The 23,905-nt window shown below is 36.1% G+C and overlaps 1 long non-coding RNA gene across 1 annotated transcript in view; it reads right to left on the reverse strand.

The window, feature by feature from the left end:
* The window catches only part of LOC142603720 (uncharacterized), a 120,431-nt gene extending 101,654 nt beyond the window's left edge, over positions 1-18,777 (reverse strand). The window contains exons 1-2 of the long non-coding RNA XR_012837608.1: positions 18,480-18,777; positions 17,948-18,255 (exon numbers count right to left, since the gene is read on the reverse strand). This is a non-coding gene — a long non-coding RNA (uncharacterized LOC142603720). The remainder of the gene's footprint in view (positions 1-17,947; positions 18,256-18,479) is intronic.
* Between the last annotated feature and the right edge of the window lie 5,128 nt (positions 18,778-23,905).

Here is a 23,905-nt window from a genome sequence, read left to right on the forward strand (position 1 = left end):
CACACCTGGTAGAAATGACTGAAATCAAGATCATTCTAATGCAACTTCTGAGGAGAATATCAAGTATATTTTCAAAATATATTGTGTTGTATTTTCTTGGGCATTGCACATAAAATTCAAAGACTAAAACCAACATGTTATTCTAGCAACAAGCAATTTTTGGAATAATCAGATCCTGAGCACTTTTCTGAGATGCCTGAAGAGTAATAAGTTACAGCAGAATTGCTCTGTGTTGACTACTACAAAATTTATAACTCATTCTGTGAAGGTGAAATCACTTGTTTTCAACCTCCTGTTTACATAGAGATGAATTTTTTTTTCCCCTCTTTAATTTTAAGTTAGCACAGTCATCTCACTGTTTTAGAGCATTGAAACACTTATGACAAAGCCAATAAGCAATATTAACAAACAGGTTTTAAACTAAACTTGGATGCAACTTTTGACACTGCATACAGTATCAGATTGTGCAAGCCACAAAAGTTACACTAACTTCAGGCAAAGTCTGACTTCGGTACTGGAGATTTCCCAAATACCACTGCAAAGCAATAAGACAAAGTTTGTCTATAGCCTTGATCCCTCCCGACTGTAAATAAGCAATACTATTCACAGACTAGAGAACATCAGAGCCATAGGCTCAATAAGAACTTACCTTGAGAATCAATGGCTGCCCTTTGTCCTGTAAGGCAATTAAGATGTATGACACTGCATCTGCTTCTAAGGAACAGCACATGATTTGCAACTATCATCTTGAAATTATAGACAAGATCCTTCTCTGCACCCCAGCCACTTGTGTCTAGGACAATCAAAGGCAGTACTCAGGAGGATAAATAAAATCCTCAAATAGCTGACACAAATGCTTCTTTCTCTCTCTCAAACATTTTGTTTCTGAAACACCAGTAAAAAGTAGCCATGGCTTTGTAACCACTTTTTTTTTTTTTTTTTAAAGTATCCTTTTTGTATGATTGACTCGTATAATGTAAATTCTCTTACTAAACAACACAAGGAGACAGGACCCTGTTATGCACAGCTGCATTAGGATCAGCAGAGAGAAGTGAACTATAAACAATTTTATCCTTTGCAGTAAAAAAAGATTTTGGTCACATCTATTTGTCAGAATTAAACCCCAGGTTCTGAAAGTTTTAAGTGTACGCAAAATATCTTTAAGTGTATAGACAAAATAAGTGTAAGGTTATCATCAGCCAGTGACCCTAAAAGACTGAAATACATCTACCAAAGGGTAGACGTTATCCCAATATACTTACCACTTCACAAATATGCCTTTGCAGCTCACTCACAGAAAAGCACTTCCAGAAAGAAAGTCGTAGCTATACAAAAACAAGGCAACAGTAGCAATTTTCAGAATTCAGTAATTTGCAACTTAAACAGACTTGTAACAAAGGCAAACACTATTTGCCTTTGTTGCAGGGTTAGAAATAGAAGGAAAACTAAACACCTTTCTGCAAATAAAAGATAAAGTGCCACCAGATAAGTGAAATACTGGTTTATATTATTCACATGTTCATATGAAGATGTGTTTAAGGTGCAGATGTTAAAAAAAAAAAAGAAAAAAGACATCTAGCTTCCAACAAAATAAACAGACAAGTAGTCAAATACTTGTTAAATACAGTGCTAACTTTGCAAAAAAGTCAAAGAAAAATATCCCACGAAACATACATTTCACTGAAAAACCTTTTTTAGAATGCCATTTTTTCATTCACAAGTAGCTTTATAGCCATAAAAAGCAGAGTACCCACTCAAAACCAGGCAGATGATAGTTAATACAAAAAAGTAGAGAAAATATGTAAAGAACAGCATTAGTAAGAACTATGATTAAATTGCTATATTTAAAGATACACTTGATCAGTCCAGGGTTCAGAATATCACATTCAGTTCTCCTGGCATGGCACAAGCTTTCTCCATAGTTCTCCAGAAATAATCTGGCGCCATGGCTTTTTATGCTTTAACATATGGATAACATACCTCAGGATACAGCTTCAGACAACAGCCAAGCCAATGATTACTTGATTCCAAACGAGGCAAACCTATTCTCCATCACTACCTGCACTCTACCATCACATCCTGTGCTTCAGGACCAATACTCCGTTGAATTCATGGTGTTGCAGTTCACAATATAAGTTAGCAAAACACCCAATTATATTTCTACTGAGTCATGAAAGTAAACAAATAATATAAATATCATATTTTGCACAGTGTGCTCCAGTTCTCTAGGTCTGTATTTTCTTTTTCTACTGTTTTGTTTACTATAACTTTTTCAGAGTGCTGCCACGTGATACATGGAAAAAGTATTTTTAATATACATAGAGATATGCACACAGGTTTATATATATACACACACACATATGTATGTGGGTGCATGCATATACACAAACGTGGGAAAAATTATTTCCTTTTCTCTTGAGAAAATGAGTAGAGTTTTTATGTTTTCCAGCTGGCACTGAACAGAGAAGCATAGAAAAAGAAAGAAAGAAAAAAATCACTGGCAGAAGTTCTGATAGATCTTTGCCAAACATGGGTTTGAGCAGGATGAACTCCATGTGCTTCTCACCTTATGACAATATTTGTACATAATTTTTTCATAAGCCTTATTTTTGCCCCTGCCATTTCATGTAAAATTCATGTTTGTTCATGTGTTTCAACATACCACTGCACTAAAGAAAGCGTTGAAAAATTCTGAGTAGGATTACTATTCTGCATTGATACTTGTTCACATTAGACTGTGCCAATGTTATGGAACGCTGAATATATTTACTGTGACAAGTGATCTAGTCACAAAGCTAAATCTCTAGGGAATGATGATTTTGCCCATCTGTCCAGGACTGGAAACTAGACTGTATGCTTATGCCACAATATTTCATTTCCCATGTGTTAGTCTGAGCATGCTAAAGCTGAATATCTATCACATGCCACCAAGAAAAAAAAACCTGCATACTGTTCAGAGAATTTCAAAGTTACAGATAAGGAAAACATGCAATATAGCTGCAATCATGACATACAACTCTTGTTATAATTTATTGCCAAAGTTGTTCAGCATACTGTAGTATACTGTGAGTAAAAAGACTCAACAAGGATACTGAATAATAAATTTCAATGTAAATGTAATTGTTTTACTGTTCTGAAAACAACAACAAAGTAGCAGCTTTTTTATTGCAATTAGTATTTACAGATTTGTAATACATTTCAGTTGGAACTCAGTTCAACCTGAGTTGAGGACAGTTCTGTTTATGATTATTCTATTTCTAGTTAGAACATTTGAGGGAACCTCATCTTCTTCCACCCAGCCTGTTTAACCAACGAGCATCTAACAAGTCAAAAAATTCAGTTTTTACTTTAACTGACACAAGTTGTGGATCTTCCCTTAGTTGCCTTGGAAAACCATCAGAAAGGCAAAACTGTTCTCCCACAACCTGTCTGAACCCCAGTTCCAAACACATGGTTAAATTATATGAGATACTATGAGCTAGGTTAAAACTTGATCAGTTAATTTGCAGAGCATTAGAATGTTCTTGGGATAAGAAATTCAAAAAAGATTCACTGCAAGTATAGTAACTGTTGTATGCTTTGCACTTCACACATGTAACCTTAGAATCACACACACATTAATATTCAAACAATGGGGCTTGCAAAATATCTGAGGCCTTAAACATCCTGCAGTGTTTCTGAGGCCTCACTAGGGACATATACCCTTGGTATCAAGGTTATGAACATACCGCTAATAGAACAAAACAGGATTATCTTGCTCATTCTCTTCCCATCAGACAAATATACAGACAGGCATATATGTAATCCTTGCAAAATTGTCTAGCTCCTATATCAGCTAATTTAACTTTCCCTAAATCTCAAACATTACCTAGTAGAAAGGAAACAAATAGATTTGTCTGGCATGTTGTGTTTATCTCAACATTCCTAAAATAAATTTTCATATTCCTAAACTAGAACAAAAACATGAATATTATTATCCCAAATACAGATCCATTAGTATTTTATTGTAAAGATAAATACTGAATCCTCTAACAGTCCAAAAGTGCTTCAAGTAATTCAATTTTGAAGAAGGTCTTAATAATATATGTAGGAGCATTTTACCTGTAGTAGCAGTAATATTGATCTCACACCATTAAGGTTTGCAGCATTTTTAAAACCCATTACCTTCCTGCATATTAGCTCTCACTAGCAGAAAGGACATCACTTTCACTGTTAACTTCTGGCAGACATCAACACAAAAAGGTAATTCTACCTGCTAGAGTGTCTGCCTGACTGCTTGATAATGTCAATCAATAAGCAAAACCACATTCTTACAGTTATCATAAAACAAGATGTCTGTTACCAATTCAAATACAAAAGTTGTATTTCTACATTCAAAATATTAATGAGCCTTAAAATACGTACTCATACATTTATTAACATATACTTCATGATATCAGTAGATACGCTAATCCACTACTTTTTATACTTTATAAAGTAACAGTGGCTGAATAACACCAGAACAGATTTACAACATTTACGGCCAGTGTGTACAGCAGGTCATCACAGACACTACTGAATCATAGAAGAAAGACCTGTCAAGTTTCAGATAAAGCTGGCACTTGATGATGATAAATTATTTACTAAGTGCTCTTGTTGAACCATTAGGGAAATCCTTTCTTCTTCCTTCACCATCCATTCATTTCAAGAGAACAGTATGTGCTTATTTTAAAACAACATATAGCAACAGAAAGCACATTTTCAGAACAACAAACAATAATGAAAATAAATATTAGGATATCAGCCAGGGACAATCCTGTGTTACAAATCTGAAAATGTTGGGATTTTCATCAGCAATATCAAAATTGTTCAGAATAATGTATCTTGTGAAAGGTTATAATTAGGTTAGCAAGGGGACTGACTGGGTGGGTGTAAAGGTGTTGAGAGTGCACATGTAAAAAAACCACCTCTGGTAGCAATGTTTTCCCTCTGAATTCTTAGGATTTCCTAGGAATGCCAGGAGAAAAGCAGTTCTACCTTAGTTCCCAGACCAAATCAGAAGATGGTTAGTCTGGAATAGTCAGCATTGCTTCCTTATGCCATAGAATTTTGTGCCCTGCCTACCCATTCTTCAAGAACAGTCTTGTTCTACCTTACCAGCTTGCTACTGAAGTCTGAGCTGTGCATGCAGTTACCTAAAGATTTCAAAACCCCCAAGAAATTCAGCTCCACTATCAGTTTGTCTGGGTATTCATTTGAAACCCAAGCAATTAAATTGATTCTACGTTCACAAAATATCTCTAGCAGTAACTATGGACCCCAGAGGATTTTGGACATGCTCAGTTCAAGCCCCTTATCAGAAGTTAGTATTAACAGAAATATTTAATCAAAAAGTTATGTAGGATTTGCCCAAATACAGAAGACTATTTTGAAAGTGAATTAGTAATTTGTTATTCTTCGGAGGCAAAAAACAATTTAAAATAGGCTACAAATTTCCCTCACTATATAAAACTAACACACATCAACGTTGCAGCAAACTTTTAAGCTACTCTGGGATAGGATATACTCTAATCCACTAAAACCTGAAATATCTTGAAAGCAGACAAGTATATAGCATAAAGTAGCCATTAGTGCATTAATACTACATGAACCCACTTCATTCTTTCCACCTACTAATATAATTGTTTATAATAGGGTGCTGAGAAATCAATAATTTTTAAATGTCAAAAGAAAAAACAATATCCATAATCTTTCACAATAATTCAAGTTTTAAAATAGATCAGTGATTGCATACATTCTGTGTATAGATTTCTAGGCACTCCATTCTTAAATTAGACCAGACAAACATACAGTTTCACCTACCAACTTCACAAGTGATAAAAACCCTATAAAACCTAAAAACATTAAAAAAAACCCAAACCAAAACCCCAACAAAACAAAAAAAACAGAGAGACAACTTCAGCTGGGTCAAATGTGTTATTCCCTTTAAGTCACTGAACCTATGGTAACTTATACCAGTATAAGATTTGTCTCTGAAAAACTGCATGCTTATAATATCTATATGCAGGTAGTTGTTTGGTGTCCAAGGACTAAAATATACACATTATTTACACTGTGTGGTTACTATTCCAGTTGAATCTAAAAAATACAGCTTGAGGAGAAAACATTTTTTAGAAAACTTTAGCCCCTTAAATGTACACTTACAAAAACAAACATGTATGCACATCAACCCATTATTAATAACCTCTTAAAAGGTGCAAAGCTTAAAAACTGATTTTACATGTATAACAAGTTACACACAGAACTATTTTTCCCATTCGATTTCAGCTTGCTGTAAGGTTCTACCTTGTGCCATAGTGACCCTAGAAGACATTTTCAGATACTTGCTGAGGGACTGCTATCTTGTTTGGAATGCCAGAATTCACAGTACGGGTGCACTTTTCACCCTAACATCCACTGAGACATGGTAGCACCATGTAACAGTGATAGTCTTATCCTAAACAGACTTCTAGAAAACAACAGAGTTACTGATCACCTATTAATAAAACGCCTGCCTAACTCTGTTCTGCTGACAGTACAGAGTCCATTCCAGAACTGGGAAAGACCTTCCAGTCTGATGTATCAGCCCATACTGCAGCATACATCCAACAGATACAAGTTCTTCAACAAAATTAAAAACCAGTAAGAACTGTTACTTTTAAAATTCAGTCATAACTGAGTTCCTTAATAAAGGAACAAAAGTAGTATAGACACAAGAAACTCTCAGTTTTCATCAATTACCTTCATAGGAAAAAAATATCTGTTATTTCTGGTGTCTACTTTAAATAGAAGAATAATCCTCAGAGGAAAAGTATGTTCTTTTACAAGATCTGGAGCTACGGAGCTCAGGCCTTACAAAGAACCTGATCCAAAGTCTTCTAACTGTTGATGAATGCTTCTTCAGGCTTCAGTGACTTTTCCATCATGTTAGCCCATAATTAATATCACCTTCTATGAAAAAGACTTAGGTTACTAGACATGCTTAAGTATAAAAATCAAAGCTTACTTGCACCAAAGGGATTACTTGCTTCCACTCCCTCAGAGGTCAAAGACATTTTCAGCTCTAACAACAAGGTATTCTGATTATCTAGCTCATTAAATACATTGGGGATTTTTTTTTTTTTTTAATAATTAACATACCTGAAGTTTGATATGATTTCTAGCATCTAATTTACACGGTAAGATGTTTGTGTTTTGAATTTCTGAATTGCTTCTGTGTGAGAGGTAGACTTTGATAAGCTTTTAATTAAACTGATAATATCACTTTAAAAGCTAGAACACCTAGAGTATAAAGGACACAAGTAATAACAGATTTTATAAGGCTTAGCAGCTTTATAGAGCTTGCTTGCTTTGTGGAAGAAACTGATTTTGTGAAAATGTGTATTTGCCATCTGATTGCTTCTGAAGAACATTTAAAGAAGGTTAGACACCTCTGGCTTTAAGAAGTATTGTGTATTACCGTTCCAACAATACAGTTTTGTTCTGTATTTCAAAATGGGAGGGCTGTAAACCTTTCCTACTGAATTAAATAGCTCTGCATTTCATGCTCTCTGCTCCTCTCAGAAAGTGAGCTTTGCCTGTGCATTAGATTGTATGCTATAAAATGACATTTCCAGTTAATTACATTGTACTGCAGTTTAACTACTACAATTATTTAGAAAATATTGCTAACATCCTAAGAGTTGGCCAACTTTTAAACAGGTGGGTTCCAATCTGGCTCACGAACACTGAAATTAGGCAGTACATCATCTGTGGAATGTTTTATATGCAACTAAGGAAGGAAGCAACCAAGTAGTTTTCAAAGACACAGAGTGCCTGTAACTGGGGGTAAAGTATCTCCAACAGAAACTGAACGTTCTGAGCTTTTGAACACCTCTGGCAAAATGACCAGATAGCTACAAAAGTTAAAAACTGGCAAGACTCTGACAAGTCTACCTACATAGAAATTTACTAAATTCAACAGTAGAACTGTTTCCTATATGGGAATGGATATCAACCTAAATTAGTAAAATCCCAGAATCAAGGCTTCAGCCGCCACACTAACAATTTTTGAGAATTTCATCAAATTCTCTTCACTGAAGAGAATATGGAAAACCTCCATTGGCATAGATAAGCAGATCCATCAAAAGACGCACTGCTGAACATTTTGCCCAAAGTCTCCACATCTTTACCTGATTGACGGAAAAGCTGATTCTTACCAGATACGTTGGAAGTTAGGCTACTATTACAACTGACTAGATGTTTCTGAAGCCAAACATTAGACAGCAGTAGCAGTAGACACAGGACTTCAGTCAAAGACAGGCTTTCTGAATCAGAGCCAGATACCTGTTCTTTAATCTAGTCTCAAATCTGCATGGTTTACCACAGAAAGTCCACTGACATCAACATGATTCTACACAGGCACAAAGTGCAAAATTTTTAAGTGAACCACAGTGCGGAGAAGATGAATACTGCAGTTCTGTCCTTGCTTGAATGAAGTATTCAAGGAAGTCTTCTCAATGTTCTCTTAAACCATGATTTAAACACTTGCCAAGCATGAGTTTGACCTCACAGTACTGTACGTTCAACACAATGAGAATCTGCCACATAGAAGATCAAGACCATCCTGTTTGTTATGTACCTGGAAAGGAAATCACTGCTGGTTTTTTTATTTTCCCTTTATTTTTATTTTTAAATTTCTACTACCTTTGCATTTCAGAGGAAGTATCTTATGATAAACAACTGAGTGCTTGATTTTATAAGTAATTTATTTTTAAGTCCTGTCATTTCCTAAGGAGCACTGAATTGATAGATTAAGAAAACTGAAATTATAATTAAGAACTGGTTTGAAAGATACTTCACCAAATATGTGTATATTTTCAAAAAATCTTTCTACAGTATAAAGGTATTCATTCTGACCTCAAACAAGAAATGTAGTCTGATACCTTACCAGTAACAAAAACACAAGACCAATTACAAACATTAAACAATTTTACAGAAGCTGATTCAATACATATTATTTTAGTTTTAGTTATGTTATTTTTCCTCCTGAGAATTTGTATAACATGACTATTAATTGGAAGAGTCTGAAAAACATCCCTGCACACATTTTTCTTGCTCCACATCAAAACAAAAATTAAACATTTTTTGTTTCTTCTGACAAAACAAATGTAGCCCATATAAGCTCTGGACTCAAGTCTCTTGCTGTGTATTTGAGTATCAAGGCTACCATATAACGGAGATCTTATTTAACTTCATCTCACATATGAAAAATTTTCTGTAAAGCTAAGGCAAACTTGGCAATACCTCTCTGCTTGTATTTAGCTTTGAAACCTGCTATCTCTATTTCAGACTGTGAGAAGGGTTTATGTGCTTTAAAACTCATCTAGCTTTTCCAACTCTAACACCTGGTCCAATAAAAATTATTACAAGTCTTGGTCTCCTCTACTTCCTTAGACCATCACGCCAATAGCAAAGTTCCATCCTATACAGGCCTTCAAAAATTATTTGAAAATGTTCATTCTCTGAAAGAATCAACTTTAAATTTCACTCATCAGATCATTACCAGCAAGTGGAAGGCAAACAACTTTGTACTTTTATCTTGTACAGAGACAGGGAAATTTTCTCACTAATGTGGAATTTTGCAATAATTTGGCTACCTTTCCCCCTTTCCTAAGTAAAATACTCATCTGAATTAAGATACCTGGTGCACATGCCACATGGCCTTTCCAGGACCATAGCAGAGAAATAATAGTTTGCTCTGTATTTTATCTTTTTTTTTTTTTTTTAAGTGTTTTGTTTCCCTTAACTCTATTAAAAGAGATTCATACTGCAGTCATCAGCTCTATTCTCATCTCAAACCAGTTATAACATCTAATATTGGTAACTGCTAAACACTGAGGTAATTTACCTCTGTATTTGATGTAATTAGATTTGAAAAACTGAATAATAACAGGATGGGGGGGGGGGTTTATTTATTGATCATTGAATATATATGTATATTTATAGTATATAGTCTTTTTAAAAAAGTGAGTGAGCCACAAATAAGATGCCTGCCTTATTTATCATATCTAGCATCTGTACTAGGCATGTAAGCAGGAATACCTTTTTTCGTTTTATTCCCAAAAAAGCATCTTCAGAAATTGGCAGTCTTTGGCATTTCTTTCAAAGAACAAAAGTTAAAGAGTTCCAAAGCTTTATCTCCAGTCTCTGACTAAACAGACATTGTTGCAGTTAATACATTCTCTTACACAGAGTACTAAATCATCTGTGCAGAAATGTCCCTGGATTGAATGTATTTGGTCAGCACTTTATAATATTCTGATCATATATGAAATTATATTAAACAAATGTTTCTCACAATGCTTACCTGGAGAGATCCCTATTAAATTTATTTTTTTTCATATAGCAGGATTGTATCTAAATACTAAGCAACCAAGGCTCAAATTCTGAGATGAACTAACCACCATAACAGTTTTTAGACTGCTAAAACATAGCAAAAGCTTATAACTCAACAGGTGACAGGCTCAAAACAGAACTCTAAATCTGCCAAAACTTTGGCAAGTTTTAATCTGTTCTCATATTTTCGATAAAACAAAGTTCTATGATAAGAAAGTCAGAGAAGCTACAGAAAGTGACTCTCCAAACAAACACAGGAAACCAAACATACTTCAAAAGACTGGCACGGTAATTTAGCTGTTGGACTCCCATTACCTTCCAACTAAGAGTGGACGCATACAAGAAAAAGTTCTGCATGCTGCTTTCAAAATGTAAAGAGTAGGTGTACCTGTATTCACAACAGGGCTGCAAACGTTTTAGATGTCAAGGTTTCCCCCACCCCCAGCTTTTTTTTTTTTTTTTAAAGTATTCTTGGAGCCTAAAAAGTATGCTAGGAAACAATTTAAATGCTATTGAAAAAATGCTACAAATGTATTCAGAATTCAAACTATTTCTGTGTTACTTATAATAAATATTGTGGAAGCTTTAAGTTGCTCTTATTTTTTTTTAACTTAACTTTCTGCTTTCAGTAACAAGCCTGATCCAAATCACAGTGTATCACTGAATGGAGATTCTTAACAGACTGTTGCTATGAGATACTCAGCCAAACTCTCCCAGTACTGGAGATGTGGATTGTTCAGACAGACACAAAGAAATCGATGTTATAATTTGAAGTTTCAAATACATTGAAGTTGTCCCACTATGTACTGCAGTGCAACATGGCACACAAGAATATGACAACCCTCATCTTTAAAACATTTTGAAATAAAAATTGAACCCTATATCTAAGGTGATAATTACCATAACATTATCAAACTATTACTTTCTACTTTGATTCCCTACAATCAGCTACTCAATTTACATCTTATACTCTCCCAAGACCTTGCTATAACTGAAGTTGTTTCATACACTGTTTTCAAACCTTTTATTCTAGTGCTTGCTTAAAAATTCCCAAGAAAGTAGATCGAGTTAATCTACAGACAGTCAAGAATTTATTTATTTATTTATTTAAATCTTAGATTGCATTGACAATCAATATTTTGCCCTTCAGGAAAAAGACAATTACCTTAGTAACACAAAGAAAATGACAAACTAACCAATGAATATGTTTTAATGAGCTATTTATTAAAAAAAAAAAAAAAGTTTATTTAATCTGTACTTATGTTACTATAGAATCTAAACCTACTAAATGCACACTAAGTGGTTATGCATACGGCAGAAAGAATCTTTCCTAGACAGAAACTCCCGACCTGTCAACCCTAACGTTAAGCCATGTTTCAAGAAAGTCTGAAATATAGTAATGCTGGTTTCTCTTATTTACAAGTGTGGATCTGAATACATCATGAATTTAAGATTTCTGTCCTCATTTGTAACCTCAACTATCAATCTTAAATTAAGAATCCTATTGCCAGCAATTTATCCGTATTTTACAAAGGCATCCAAACTTCACAAACACATAATACTTGCTATATATCACTTTAAATATTACCATGTATCCCTACAAAAATGGACACAGTAACATGAAATTCATTCAGACACATCCAAATATCACAGAAATACCCATAAAATAGACTCCTTTACAACATTTGAATTGTGGTAAAAGTACCACATTTTTCCATAGCTTCCTACATTACTAAGATCATCTTCTAAGGGATTAATGTTAACCAAGTTGTGAACACTCCAAGAAAAAAGTACACATTTTTTAAATTCAGGTGGATTTTTGTTAATTCTCTGTTTCAACAGGATTTTTTTTTCCTATCACTGGAGGCAATGGCATAGTACTTTTAGAAATGCCTGAGGAGAAAGCATTAACTGTTTAACATTACACAAGAAACTTATCTTCTGCATTTTACCTCTGCATGAAGATGTGTGAAGAGGTAAATTGGGGAGGGATTCAGAGAGATGAAGAAAAAGGTTTAGAACTGTGATTCTTACATTAAATGGACAAAAATATTAGTACAGACTAGTAAGCTAGAAAAAAAATATACCAAAAAAACCCAGCCAATGAAGGAAGCATGGAGTATACAAAAGGTTCCTCCACACACCCATTAGAACTCTCTTTCCTTTCCTTCCACACTAACATTGTAAAATATCTAAAACTGAGCAAAGTCTGTTTTTCTGTGACACTTTATCTAGAGCTGGAAAAAGAACCATGACTTGGTCAGAAGGAGGTATGTAGTATATGAGCTAGTTAAACAAACCATTTGGAATACATAAAAGTGGGTGATACTTTTGTTCTGCAGATGAGTTACACGAGACTGCTATGCAAAGGTAAGAATTCTCAAGACATCTGATGTGGATGGACACCAAACAGCGATTGAGGATACACACAAGAGGTCACCCAGGACTCTCCATGAAAGAAAAATAATGGTTAGCTGGGTTGGGGGTTTTGTGTTGCTTGTAGGTTTGGTTTGCTGTTGCTTGGTTGTTGGTTTTGTTTTGGGGTTGTTTTTTTTTTTGGGGGGGGGGGGGGGTTGTTTTGGTGGGTTTTTTTAGAAGCCACTAAGTCCTAAGGGTCCCAGCATCCTTTCCTTTACATGCTTTTGTGCATAAAGCCCTTTCACAAGTCACTCATTTCTGACAACCCCATCAACCAATAAAAAGATATCAAGAACAGTGTAATAAGAACTACATATGGTTTTGGTAGGAAGTTTATTTCCCTAACAGCACATAATTTCAATACATGATACAATACAGAGTACAAGCCAGTATTTTTGTCCAGACTACATATTTATAACTTTCAGAATTACCGTACTGTTCATTGGATGCTTGACTATGCCAAACTACAGTAAAAGAGATCTTAACTAAGCAGCAGCATTATTAATGTATGATGATTTAACTTAATTTTTTTAATGTTTGATGTATAGTGCATTCTTACTGTTCAGTAAATTATTACCTGAATAATTTATTTACAGGCAACAAAAAATTGTGTCTGCCTGCCTAAGAGCTGTTTGTAAGGCTGTAGGGCTTAGACTGAGAACATCACATATTTAGGGGAAGATACTTTAGCCTAGTCTCATACAGAAAGTAGGCTTAAAAAACCCCAAATCTTCTTCCCAATCACTTCTTAATCTATAAGCCAATTTCTTTTTTTTGGTTTGTTGGGGTTTTTTTTGTTTTGTTTTGTTTTTAGATGGCAGTCTCAAATAAATGACAGTCATTTAAGTTTCACAGAAAATAGGATAGGATAACAGATTATTAAAACTCTTAAGGGACAAAAGGATACAAGAAAATTTACGTAAGAGACCCCCACAAGAAAAGCTCCTGTACAAGGGTGCTCATAATTAGGTATCTGGCAATTCTGCAAGACACACCCTTACAACTCTTCTAGTATCAGTGCTTGCAGGATTATTTGCAAGTATTCTTACCTTCATTACTAGAATGCGGTAACATAAGTGCTGAGTATATTACAAGGGATGGACAGATGTGTTTTGATATGTAGGCTGACTTAGGGTTATAAAAATACAAATTCAGTGGTAAGTACAGACTGGAATGAGGACTGATGTTTACACTGGTAATAACTCCAGGAGTAAGTTTTTGAGGCTTAGGATTTAGATTTCAATAAAATTCTCTTTTTATTGTCCTCCTCTGGGAAATTAAGTATGCTTTCATGCTTTAGAAGCTTCAGTAACAATCAACTAATGCAAACACCTAAAGCTGGATCAACTGATTTTATCACTGAAGCTCCAGAGCCTACCTACAACCTGTTACATCTTCACTGACAGGCTTGGGGAGACACTAAGCAGGTATGCATTTGTCTGAAGGTCATGCAGTCTGTCTATGCACCACAGGGACTGTGACTACCCAAATCACCTTACCTCCATTCATCAGCTCACCAAGCTAAAACTAGATGTGGCAATAATATTGCCTAGTGACCAGTTATCACTTATTTATCACAATTTGATTTTGCAAACATAAACCTTACACAGGTGGTAGACACCCAGTGCATCACTCACTCCTCATACATCAGACCTGAAGGACAGCTCTACTTGAAAAAAAACCCTACTTTTTTCCTTGAACAAAAACAATAGGGGGAAAAAACCCCAAACTTTAAAGTGAAACAGAAGAGTTGTTCCATTCCAACCTCCCAAAAATCCAGTGATTCCTTTGCAGAAAGCTCTCTAATCATTGTACTGAAATTTAATCATTTGTAAGACCAGACTTGTCAGAAATCTATTGAACAAAGTTGAAAGTAAGAACCTGCCTCCATAATCCAAGCTGTATTAGGTCTGTGCTGAGTCCCAAAGGGGATAATTAGGTTTGCAAGTCTAATCATCCACTGTAATAGAACAGCCTTTGTTCTCACCAAGCAGGCCTTGTTTCAGTTCACCATCTGAGAAATGGGAATATCTGATGTCAATAATCAATTGACCTAAAGAAAACATTTTGCACTTCAAGAACTTCAGAGGTTTTGAAAACAAAGTTTTCCCTTCCTCCCCCTGCACCAAATACAGATATGTGAAGAATATTTAAGATCAGGTCTTTGAATCCTAATGATTCAAATGCATCACACAACCAATTACAGATATAAAGTATAGATCACACAGCCTCTCCTTATGTAATATGGAAGCAGAATTTAATATGGCTAGATCTGCTGTAAAATTTAATTTAAACTGTGTGTAAATTCTAGTCTACAGTTCTCAGGTGTCAAAAATTGAACAAGCTTATAAACATTTATGCTACCACCCTTGATATCTCACATTCTGACTAGGTTTAGTTGGAATGCCAGTAAAAAACAGGAAAACATTTTAATTAAATGCAAGATTTCTCTCTTGGCACAGACTTCCATACTTTTGCAGCAGCACATCTGCTGGAAAGAAACACATGCATATGCACTTTGCTTGATGCAAATTATTTGCTACACCAATTATAGGTACATAAGCATTAAGTCCAACATGTCCCATGCATTTTGTTTTGCAACATGTGCACAATAGATTTTACAAATTCAGAAAGCATAGAGTTCTTTGCTCAGTCTAAAGATGTGAACTGGATTCCTGAATGTCTATCAGTTTAGCTAGAAATACTGCTCACTATACAAATACCCAAAAACTTTAGACACTCCTTGTACAACAGGTCTGGAAAGAAAAGATCAGCTACTTGTGGAATTCATTCACAGTATTGATGGGGACAAAAACTTTTAAAATATTATATCGTGTTGGCATTTTTTTAATCTTTAAATTACTCAAATATTAACAGTCATGATAACTGTTCCTTAAATGAACGAAATTCTTTTCCAATGAATCTGGTTCACAAAATGTATAGCAAAAAGCCCAAACTGGAAGTAACTGTTGCTCAAAGTTGGTTTATTTATTTATTTAAATGGTTTCTCTATTTCTTTAAGCAAGTTGTTCACTGGTGTAAGAAACATATGGTATATTGATCATACAGGAATTCCTTGAAAGCAATCTGTTCTTAAAGGTACAATTTCCCCCACCTTTTTATAAAAGTGATATGTATATCTGCCTAAAAAATCTCTCTCATTAAATGAAAATTTAAAAACAAATAAAAAGAATGTTTGTAATGCATTATAGTACTCCTAAATTTCTGCATTTGCACTGCAACAATGTATTTTATTCTAGATACCCCAAAATAGGGGAACTCACACATATCGTGCAGAAGAGGCCTTGACCTGAAGTTTTGGGTGGGTTTTTTTCCTTCTGAATACTTAATAGTACCTTTTCTCCCAACAAATCAGTTTCAACAGAGCTACTATTCATGAATGGCACACATCAGATATCACACTATCAAGAGCGACTAGTAGATATTTTTAGCCAGCTCAGGTTTCACGTTGTGAAAGAAACTTCTTTAAATGGTATTGTGGTTACAGACATTGTTACAGAAAAGTCCCATTTTCATTTTAAGACACCAGAGAATTATTGTTCTGTAAATAAAAAGTACTAAAAGTCAGCACCCTCCCTATTGATAACAAAACACATCGAGGCAGACCTGCCTCTGTGTTTGAAGACTGCATTCTAGATATTTTTTCCTGAGAAATATGATCTTTAACCAAACTGATTTTCTTGCAACAAGGGATGTAATTCACAAAACTGAAATCCAGATCTCAATCTAAAAGCATCACAATAGTAAGATGAATTTGGAAAGAGAATGTAGTTCACACTGTGAATTCTACACAACAAACCTTCCCTGCACTTTAAATAGGATAGTACTGCAGTGAAGTGCAGTCTCAAGAGAGCACTAAAAAAAACCCAAATCATAATTGATATAATATGTAAATTGTGTAGTTACTAAATCAGATTCTCTTGCCATAACATATCGCCTTGTCAGTGTTATTCCATTTTCCCAAACTATGTCTGTCACAAAGTTACCAAGCAAAATTAAGTAAACTTCATTCACAACCGATACACTAAGATCAGGTTACTTGACTGAAGAAAACCAAACCTTTGTTTCTCAGATTAGGACATTTCCAAAACAACACAATGGTAACCAGCATTTTCTTAGAAATTGGTTTCAACATATGGATAGCCATCAACTTTCTTCTTCCACTGACCTTCTCAATGGCAAAGGTAGGCACAAAGTATACAAACACATACATGACTTTCAACAAACCAAGCTTCCATAACATATGTTTTTTCATTGCTAGGAGCGTGAACTATACAACCTGTTCACGCAACATGGAATCTACAGTTTTAAGTACTAAAATCCATTTTGAACCTGGGATTAGGTCAAACTAGGCAGTATCTCCTAGCTAATACTAGACTCCCTTATAAATTATACATATTGGCACATGTACTTTATTAATTCAGAAACAATGAAAACACTTCTAAAAAACTCCAATGATAACAGTCAAGTCCTCAAAGTCCACTGCATTTACGCAGAGGCAAGTTCACCACTCCTACATCAATAACCTAAAAAAGGATTACTTCTGCTAACAAGAACATTCCTCTCCACAATCAGAACACATTTTTTTACAAAGCCAACCAATCAGCACAGAAGAATTTTTTCAGTACAGTATTTCTTCCATTACCACTCTCTAAAATTCAAATGCCACCTCCTCCCCATTTTACCAAACTCATAATCAAAAGCAAATTTTTTATCAGAACATACCAGAGAGCCCATATTGTAGAAACACAAAACATGCTACTACATCTACCATTAAAATAATAGGCATAAGAAAAATAAACATTTACAAGGCTTTCACTCTAGAGCTGAATATACTTCATTTGACCTATCAAATGCCCTCAGGTAAAAATAAACAGCTATTACATTAGCTCATTAACGGGGGTAGGGGGAATCACTCTATCAGAAAAAGTCACGCTTAACTCTGGAGTCTCTCAAAGATGAGCCTAGAAATTAAAAACAGTAATTTGGACTCCAAAACTACTGATTCAATAGAAAGGACAGTGAAGCTTCCAGTCCAGTTTCATAAAATTGTAAAGCAACTGTGACTCTATCCTATTCTAGCTAGGAAATGAACATTATTAAAATTCCTTACCTGCTGCATCCCTGCAGGCAGGTCCTCTCTTCTGGCTTGGTGATGCTGATTCAACAACTTCCTCGACTGTAGCAAGCTTTGCCTGTTACCCTCTGGGTCCGCAGGAAGTTCCTCTTGAGGTGTCTTTGGCCTGGCTGCCTGGGTCTCCCTCTCTGCATGGAAAGCTCCAGTGGCACCATTCCTACCACACCCTGCAGCCTCTTGAAGCTTCCATTTCTTGAGAGTGCCTGCTCAGCAGCTCCCTCAGCAGACAACCTCTCGTTTCCTCCAGGACGTTCCTGTCAGCAGACACTTCAAATGAACATAGTCTAACACAGAACAAAAGAAAAATTAAACAAAATTTAAATATTTATGTCACAATCTTTCACTTTTTTTAAAAGTATTTTCTCTCATAGCGTTGAAAAAGTTTACAACATCTTACAAAAATTTTTTGGGAAGAACACAAAAGAAATAGGAAAACGTAAAGGAAAAGCAAGGAATGAGGGCCCCCTCCAGATAAAGTAAAAAAATAAAATAAAATAAAAATAATAACCTGTTCCAATAATATTTCTTCAGAACATATAAAAAACAATTCATTCAGCTCAAACATTTAAGATTACTCGATCTTAGTAAGGTTTTGTAGCATATCACTTGGATTCCTTCTCAGATTCATTATGTGAACATTACTGAACGTATGAAAGAATCCCATGTAAGAGTAAAACCTCTAACATATATAAGCTCACCCCAACCACTCCCTGTCTGATAGAAGGGGGAAAGCTATTAAACAGAAGTATTTTGGATTTTTTCTTTTCTCAATGCACACATTCTGCATCATCTGTTTGACCCTACATCTATCCCTTCAGGAAAAAAAATACAGCATAGCACATAAAAGGTCACTCTCTAGAATACAGTCATTCACTTCAACAGGTCCTAAGCCGATGTCATTTGCATTTTTCCACAGATGGAGCAGTGCAAGCATGAACAATGTCTGTAGATTCACTCTTCACAGCAAATGTGGCAAGGCTGATGAAAATTAAACCTCTGAGGCCAATCCGAAGACTGCTTACCACTAAAACTGGCAAGCTTAGAGCAGCTTTGTTAGCCTGAAGACACTGCTGAAGTTCATGCCTTCCTGTGGCCCCAGGTTATTTCCAATTCACATACATACCACTGCAAGTGATTCCTAGTAATAATATAAACATTGTCCATTCTATCTAAATTTTATGAAAATCTAATCTTACTTGAAAAGCATTACTATGATTAATTCAATATTTTGTTTTCTTGAGACTACATGAAAAAGAACCTTGTTTTGGCACTTGTATATAACATAGCCTTTGATCTATTTATTTTCTAATACATAGTAATTCCCCATTCTCCCACAAAGAAAAAAAAAAAGAAAAAAAAAATGTAATGAAGCATTCCTTTCTTTCCATAAAATAAACGCTAGGGCTGAGCCACTATATAAGTTTCACCTGTTGAACATGAAGAAGGTATATCCAGAGCAGTTAATATCTGGGACATGCATCTCGGGGAAAAAAAAAAAAAGCAGGATTTTATCAGAAGTTAGAAATGAACCACAATTCACAACTGATTCTCTAAAAAGAGATAGGCCTCACTTCCCTAGCATAAAAAATAAATATATTGGGAGTTACAAAGCACTGAAATATTTAATGCTGTTGAATTGAAATGAGAAAGATACTGCTTTAAAGTATTTCATCTTCTATAACATTTTTTCTTTTTACTCTGTTTAAAAAGAAAGAGCTACTTCAATGTTTTAATAAGCAGAAAATATTTCAAACAGAAAACAAAGAATCCATGTTTCAATAACTTCTTTAAAAAGAGGTTAAAGAGTAGCAAATTCTCTTTTTAAGGAGTAATAAAAAAAAAAAAAAGGAGTTGTCATGGATATGAAACAAAAATCTATTCCTCCCTACCTCCTCCAGCTAAAACACAAGTATTTTAGATGACATTTGAAAGTGTTTTGAAATAAAAAAACATACACAATGTATATTAATAGTGTAGTTACTCTGTAAATGTTCACTAATGAGGCAAAAGTCCAAATGTCTTGGTCTCACCACTCAGTGGTTACTTAACACCCCAATGAAGCAGATAGGCTACTTTTACAAACAGCCATGAACCCTTTTTCGCCATTAGTGAATGATCTGAACTCCAAGGTGGTCAGTTTTGGCCAAATTCTACATTCCTTAAATTGCCAGCTGTAACACTAACAAACATAAGAAACAATCTGTTTTCCTTTAAAAGAAAGGAGGAAACAGAAAGGAATAGAAAACAGAGGCTTTAGGGAATTAAGAAAACTATTTGAATATTGAAGCTATTGATTTATTTTTTGCTGTGACCCCTCAATCTACAGTTTTATCAGTTTACCCTGCTTTAAATTAAACTGACAGCACAGCACTGAAAACAAGTCATTGAAAGTGGTGAAACTTTGACCTCATAAATCTCAAATGAGGACAAGAGGCTACATGCTTGGTAGAATCAACTATGGAAATTTTGGCATGGGTAGAATTTTAATTACAAAATTATTGTCTGGACAGAGCATCTCAACATGTAAAAGACTGTTTAAACATTAAGGAATTTATCAGAATTGTCGTCAATCCATGTGTTCTGGTGGCTGAAGATACAGAGCCCAGCCCAGAACAAGGAGCACAGATGCTCCTGTAAGTGGTTCAAACAGCGACCTCTACTTCATCCTACATGAAATCCACCCATGAACATGAATTCAATAGAGACAGACTTGAAGTCCAGTACAGAACTGCCAAATAGCCCTATGCTTTCTAATATGCTGTGCAATAGGGAGTACACCCACTGAACCCTCTGAATGTGGCTTATATTTTTGTATAAAACCATACACTTTGGTTACCTTGGAGCTTATATAAAAAGGTTGTTTCAGCATTCTTAAAACACTAGTTAGAAAAAACCCATAGAAATTAACGTGGCCCCATGCACCTAAATTTAGTGAACCTGCATGAATGGAAACAAATAGTGCCTACATTTATATGTGAGTTGAATTTCCTTTAGTCTGGCAAAATGTAAAAAAAAATCACTTTGAGAAAACATCTCTCATGCACTTAGTCACGCTGGTAGAGCCAAGGAGGACAAACAACTCATTTCTTCAGGAAACCAAACTACAACTGGTTGGTGACAATGCAACTAGGCGCTTGGGAGATAAACACTAACACTCTTCATTGTTAAGCACTTTGTTTTGTAATCTTACAAAGTAAATAATAAACTTTGTATTTTTTTCCCCTTGGAAGAGACTAAACTCCTTCAGTTTCTTGACAGTTTCACTATTATGTGACATCCCCAGGGATTAGCAACCAAGCTGGCACAGGCAAAGCTGCAGCACAGGTACCTACCTACCCTTTGCACTAACCAACACGAGCTGGAGGTTGTCACTAGTGTGTGACTGATTTTAGAAAAAGAGGTAACCAACACTCACAACAGCAGAGTACGGTCACACCAAGGAAACTAAAACTGTGGGAACAACAATTCTCACCATTTTTTTCATGTATGTTGAAAAGGTAGCAGTCATCTCCCCACAGCAGTAGTTACCCAAAGGGCTAAGCCTTTTCAGTCAATTCCACTGTTACTGAGAGAGAAAAACTGTGCAGGATTCACGAAGCAGAGAAAACAAAGGCAAATAAACACACAAGCATGATTACACCAGCGCTGGATGGCCAGCCTGCCAAAGGCCCTTGAGAAACCAAAGCACAGCAAGAACCACGCCTGCCGCTGCCTCTCAGAGGTTCCAGAACGTTCTGGGTTGCTGAACAGGCTTCGCCTCAGAGATGCCTCGTGCACGGCGCCCGCAGCGTTCAGCCAATCCCGCTCGGGCTGCGGGGGCGCGGGTTTTTCCGATTGGTGCACCCGGCCCACTCCTCTCTCACGCCTCACGACCGCTGCCCCACCCCCCACCCCTCGTCCGCGCCTCTCGCGCTCATCCTTGGGGCAGCGCGGGGGCGCTCTCGCCTTCGCGGCGACGGCAGCTGCCGTTACCGCCTGTGAGGGGGGTGCCGCTAAACGAGCGTGCCCCGGCGCTCCTTCTCCGCCCCTCCACGTCCCCGAAGGTGAGACGTAGGAAGGGAGAGGCGGTAGGCGTTTGGGGAATAGCGGGATGCAAGCCCCCTGGGAATGCTGTTCTGCAGGAAGAGCAGAGCACGGAGCAGAGGCAGCCTTTGCCGCTCGGCCCTTTCCCTTTCCTGGCAGCCTGTGGTCCCGTTGCGTGAAGACAGTGCTAGAGGCATGTGCACATGCCCAGCTGCCGTGGATCACTTTTGCTTTTTCTCCTCTGGCTTTTCTGTGTGGCGTTTTTGGGGCAAAGACACTTCAACTTCAGAAAACATTCATACGAATGTTAAGATTCCAATGGTATCTCCCAAAGAAAGGAGAAAATATCCAGTCCACGTATAAAAAAGAGTGCTTTCAAAGGAACAGATTGCCTTTTCTCCCTCAACACAGGCAAAAGCAAGAGCCCACTTTAGAAGCTGCTTGATAAACCTTTTGTCCTGTCTTGTCTCCCACTCTTCTCACATCCCCAAAATCAGAGAGGAACATCCAAGCTGGAAACCTTTTAACTTACATAATTGAAACTTGCTGAAGTCAAAACCAAATAGAAGTAGTTTCCTGTAGAGACGACGTCAGAAAACTTTAATGATAGGTGACTATGTCTTTCCCTGAAGTAGATTTCATCCTGTTCAAAGATGTAGCAGCAATGACGAGTGACCAATTCTCTTAAAGACTTGAACCTATTACTTGTATCCATAAGGAAAACAGTTGAGAGAAAGATAAATAGAGAAACTAGAGGAAAATCAGCAATTGTTAAGGTTAAAGTACAGATCACTGGAGGGGATTGTAACTACTTGGCCTCTAGGTGAAACTTAAAGGGATTTCCAAAGCATTAGTCCCAGTTTTATATTTGCCCATTAGATGTAAACTCAGTAGACTGTGAAGAAAGGAAGCAGAGAGGCTGCCCAACTGCTTTGATAAAAGATCAGTACAGCTTTGGGTGGAAGCATGGAATTTATGAAACTAGAGGAATTTAAACCTCAAGTGAAGTGAATTTATTTTTGTCAAATATGCCAGTGCAGAAGACATTATAAAGTAGGGCTTCATCAGTCAATGTGCAGCTCAAGAATGAGGAAATGGCCAGGCCACTTCTTGACTGCTATCAGTACTCAGAGGACCAGAAGGTAGACAGCTACTGCAAGTTAAGTCAGCCTGCAGACAAACACGAAATCCATTTTCCATCATTCTGCAAACATACAGCTGTGCGGGTTCACTCTGGCCTGTCCTTTCATGTTTATATCCCTGTAGTTGAATAGTGTAGAGCCATAAGAAGGGGCTCAGTTTCACAGGTAGACTTTTCCTGAAAATTAACAAGGCTTAAGCAATACTAATAGATAGGTAATTGTGTAGTTACAATGAAATCAGCTAATTAAAGTGAAGCCAAATGGGAAATATCCACTGTTCTGTTTTGGCAGGCAACACAGAAAAAATTACCCACTGCTTGTATTTATCCCTAAGCCATTTATATCTCTAATTCCAGACTTTTTCTCTGTCTGAGGTAAGGATTAAAATCTCTTATGAAAACAGTGTTAACAAGAGAAAAGCAAACAGGAAAGCTTAGTTTTGAGATGGTAGTTACATTCTGAAATTTCAGTCTGGAAAATGGTATCCTCCCATCCTGATAAGATTTGATCTTTACAGTTCTGCAGCACATGCTTGTTTATGGCAAAGCCAAACCCAAAATTTCTTTTCACCAAACAATGAAATCAGAGGTAAAATTAGAATAAATTAATTTTTAATTGCTTTTTATGGTGTTGGCCTTCTAAAACAGGTATGAACGGGTAAATGGGATTCTGTGCCATCTTCAGACTCAGTATCAAACATTTACTGAATCAGGGCTACACAATTTGTTGAGCATTACTGAAGACAAAAAAAGAAAAAAAAAAGTAAATG

This window comes from Balearica regulorum, chromosome 13, assembly GCF_011004875.1.
Source record: "Balearica regulorum gibbericeps isolate bBalReg1 chromosome 13, bBalReg1.pri, whole genome shotgun sequence".
In the NCBI taxonomy this organism is placed as follows: domain Eukaryota; kingdom Metazoa; phylum Chordata; class Aves; order Gruiformes; family Gruidae; genus Balearica; species Balearica regulorum.